This window comes from Pinus tabuliformis, chromosome 2_1, assembly GCF_031772625.1.
Source record: "Pinus tabuliformis cultivar Carrire ecotype Pingquan chromosome 2_1, CPIR1, whole genome shotgun sequence".
Taxonomy (NCBI): domain Eukaryota; kingdom Viridiplantae; phylum Streptophyta; class Pinopsida; order Pinales; family Pinaceae; genus Pinus; species Pinus tabuliformis.
The window spans coordinates 251,169,158-251,173,959 of NC_142299.1; the positions used below are offsets into that span (position 1 = coordinate 251,169,158).

The 4,802-nt window shown below is 33.6% G+C and overlaps 1 pseudogene; it reads left to right on the forward strand.

The window, feature by feature from the left end:
* The first annotated feature begins 2,723 nt into the window (after positions 1-2,723).
* LOC149199641 (cyclin-dependent kinases regulatory subunit 1 pseudogene) lies at positions 2,724-3,663 on the forward strand (annotated as a pseudogene).
* The last annotated feature ends 1,139 nt before the right edge of the window (positions 3,664-4,802 follow it).

The following is a 4,802-nucleotide window of genomic DNA, read 5'->3' on the forward strand; positions in this document are numbered from 1 at the left end:
TTTAAGATCTTTAGAAGTGCCATAATGTTGTGTGTATGGCTTTGACTAACAACTTTTAGTTTGGGAGATTGGAGACTTCCACAGTTTTTAATATTGTTAGTGATTTCCGGAATCATACTGTGTAAAATGTGTGATCTGTCCAACTGTACTACTTTACACATTCTACACAATATAATTCCTAAAATCACTAACAACTTTTAGTTTGGCATTTTCCTTGTCCTTGCAGGATATGCTCAACGAAACTTGTTTGAATATTATTGTAGACCGAGTTGGAAGTTCAAAGTTGACTATCATTGAACTTTGGGGCAGGTTCAAGTATTTAGTCTTCAAAATCAAACCCAAGGAATCCAATGGTAATTAGTTATTTCATCAAACTCGACTGCTTCAAAAGTTACTGACACCATCAAAACACCTTTTCAAACAACCTTGAAATTTGATCATAAGATTAAAGCCTTCGTCTCCTGTCTGTAATGTCCTCCCTTCATAATAAATAATAAATAATAATAAATAATAAATCCTTTAATAATAAATAATAAAAATAATAAAAATAATAAATAACCTTAATATTAAAAAAATACAAGAAAATAAATAATAAACAATGAATAAAAAAATAAAAAAAATAAAAAATAGTAATAAATAATAAATAACCATAAATAAAAATAAATAGAAATAAAACAAGAAAATAGTAAAAAAATAGTAAAGCTATAAAAAAGAAATAAAACAAGAAAGCAATAAAGTTTCATGTAGACGCATGGAGTGTGTGCATGTAGTTCCCCTTCCATTAGAGGGAAAAACTATTATAGATGTCATGCACACAACTTATCTCCTCCAATTGATCAATTTTATTACGGATTTACTTCTTTAATCTATGTCATCATACCTTCAAGGTTCCTTCAAAATGACCTTCATTATTACCATGATTATTCAACTTCATTAGTTGATTGCCAATATTTTCTTCTTTATGTGCATCATTCTTAGATAGACCTTATAGTGATACCTTTAGAGTACCAAGTTATGATTATACCAAACTCTTCCATTATGTTCTAAAATAGGTTGCCTCTTCTTATTGATTTCTTACCTTTGTTGTGACACTTCCTCTCAACCACCTTAAGTATCTATCTAGCACCCCTTTTTTTCATTGTTTATTATTTATTTTCTTGTATTTTTTAATATTATGGTTATTTATTATTAATATTATTTTTTGTTAAAAGATTTATTATTTATTATTAAGAGAGGAACATTACACTGTAAAAAGTCTTGTTTGAGCATCATAGCCATCAACATTATACTGTAAAAAGTCTTGTTTGAGCATTAAGTCTTGTTATAGGCAAGAAAATGCCCTTTTTATGTCCTCTTAGGAAGATAATTCAATTTTCGAATGCAATACTGTCAATAGAAACCTGAAGAGCTTGTATAACCACCCTAAATCCAGTACTGTGATTTTTAGGCACGAGTGGGGAGGCTTTGGAATGCTGGTTAGACTGCCCACTATTACTTGCTAACTGAGATCATACACACATGCAACGACTATCCCACATGTATAATCATTTATATTGAGACCACAAATCCGGAAGTAGTAGTCAAAATAACCTTTTGTGCAAGTATCCACCAGACACTATTTTTTGCCTCATCACAATGTATGTTATAGCGATGTCCCATTATTATAGTGTCAATACAACAAATATACTAGGTAGAAGTAGCTGGCACGTAATACTTCACCACAAAGCTCAAAATGATGCTGTCTTTGGCTCTCAACATGGATGAATTGAGCGAACAGGAGTTCTACCCATTTTGGATGCCTCACCTTGTACCTTTTCAATTAACGCTGGCACTAGAATTTACACCTTTTGCAGATTACGAAGGATTATGCATTGATCAATCTCGACTTGTGCTCCAGGGATATTAAATATATCCCACGTTGAATGAGGTAAATGAACCATCGACAATGTGCTGACAAAGTGCGATGAGAGGGTGGAGACACGACATAGAAGCTGAGTTAATGAGGTCTCAAAATTTGCTCTGTGACTTAGCAGATAAGCGCTTTTATTCTCGTCACAAATCGAGAGTCTAGGTAGGTCATATTTTGCGGTTCTAGTGTTAGTCAGACATCTCAATTTAAAGGGTACGTCGCAGATTAAAATCCCATCGCAGGTCGCAACATTAGATGGCAGAGAGTGGATACCAGATGTGCGACTTACGATCTTATGCTAGTTGCATCTCAGAATTGCGCAATGTATTAATCATATGAAACAGGTGAAGTGAGGGGTCACAAATCGCATATGCAATGAGCAATGAGAAACCACTTCGAATTCACAATGTGATTTGCAATCTATAGTGAAAAGTAATTAGAGGAGGTCGCAAATCTCTGTTCCATGGCTAGTGGGACTGCCATTACAAATAGAAATTGCGATGTGCCACCAGGCAGAAAAAATAATCTTGCAAAAAGTGCAGGACCAACTTCTCTATTCCGCAGAGAGCTGGGAGATCCCATATTGTTGGCTTGAGATGATGAACGCCAAACAGAGGAACTCCTCACAGATTCAAAAAGGCACAAGTACCATTTCTACCCTCTCCATGAAGGTACACTTTTAGTTCTCCCAATTGCAAATGCCTCATGAGGAGCTAGATCTCTAATTACTTTCCCACAAGGAAAAATTGCAATGCAATGAGCCAGACTGATGCGCATTTCGTGTCTTGCAGAATAAACAGTGGGGTGAAGAAACGAACCGTCTGAGTCTCCGAATAATTTTGAAGGAAGTCGGTTCGCCTTCCCATAGTCGATCTCCCCTCACCATTTATTCTCATTCATCTTTCCTACCACAACTCACAACCCACTATTGCAATTCACTTGTTTTGTTTCTCTTGATCCCATTTCTTGAATGAAAAATGGCGTACGATAAAATCATTCAATATTCAGAAAAATACTACGATGATACATACGAGTACAGGTCGATCATGGCTTCATATTTTTCAGTTTTCTTTATATATATGTTTGGTTGTGTAAAAGTTGAATGTGATCATTCTCTTTCTATCTACAAACAGGCACGTTATCCTTCCTCGAAAGATTGTTCGAACCCATCCGATTACTAGACTTTTGGGAGAGGTAAGAAGATGGACAGTATTCATGATTTAATGTTTTTTTTATACAGTTTGTGTAGGTCTAATAGTGAAGAGCATGTGTTTCTTCTTAAGAAGTAATAGGTTCAAAATAATAGAGATAGAGTATGTATGTCTTGGTAGATTTAGCAGTCAAATAACTGCATTATCCCACAAACCAGGGAATCTTATACACTAATTTAGTGTTGGGTCCGCTTAGCAGTCAAATCGCTGAGAAAGTGAATCCCTTGTCTCACAAACAAAAGAGTCTTAAACACCAAATTATACACTAATTTGGTGTTTGGCTTTACCCTGATTTTAAAATTAAATATATATTATAAAAATAATGACTTTAATTACGTTCATTCACAGGATGAATGGAGAGCATTAGGAGTTTGTCAATCTCTTGGTTGGGTGCACTATGCAATTCATATTCCAGAGCCTGAGGTCATGCTGTTCCGAAGGCTACGCCAAGATTGGAACCCTTCAGTCAAGCAACAGCAACAACAATCCCAGGCTCCTCAAGACGGGCAGGAGAAGGAGAAGAAGTCTGACCCCCAGGGTTAAATTCAGAGCCACACATTGCACATAAATCAGCTATATACCCATATTTGAATGCTATCCATTTATGTTTGGATTTATGACTATATAGAAGAAAATCTACTTATGTTACATGTTACATATGCAAATGTTACATGTTACTGTCTTGTTGGTCCAAGAATTGAACAAAATTTAGGGATATTCATGTTCAAATTTATTATGAAATAGACTTGATGATCTGTATATAATTAATACATGTATAAATTTTCAAGTCTTAGTTTTTCTATTCTCTCACCAAATTCTATTTATCAATTTTACCTATCAATTATGTTTACCTATCAGTTATTTATTTGCAGACATGTTTGGTTCATATTATCTCGGAGATCTGAAAGAAACAGAGTTGGTTGTGTCACTATTTTCTTACTTCAAGCTTATATTAAAATCTATATATTGAAATTGTAATGCTTCAAGCTTATATTAAAATCTATATCAATGCCCTGGTAATTTTTTTCTCTTTCTTGCTCTAAGATATTCTTATTCACAAACGAAAAAACTAAATACATTATACTTTGTGTATATTATTGCATTTCAATTATAAATGAATTGTTAGATATGACGAGCTTACTGGAATGGTTTGAAGATTCTGCTAGCATCATTCAGAATTATAAGGTTTTCCTTCTTCCTAAGTGAAAGTCTAGTCATGCCTATCAAGGATTCCATCGAGATTATAATTATATTGAATAGTGTAGGGAGAGCTCTGCTATCCACATACCACTCACTCTGCATCAATTGTAAAGTGTTCAAATCAGCCTTCTAAAGTTAGAAGCTGGATATCAACTATGCAAAAAGTGTCAAAATAGTAATTATGTGAGCATTGTATTGTGAAAGCTTGGCTGAAAGGTTTCCTATCGAATCACCATGAGTTTTTTTAATAAATGTATAAATCCAAGAAAAAAGCTTATTCATCAAAATATTTCAATTTTGTTTAGGTATATATCTAATTTCTGAAATATAACGATAATCATTTTCAAAATCTTATAATTTAATCACAACATTGTATTAATAAAAGACAGCCCACGGAGGCTTTAAAATTGAACTAATTATGCTTTAAAGTAATTGTGATTTTACACACATATTTTCAATCACTCAATTTCAAATAACAATTA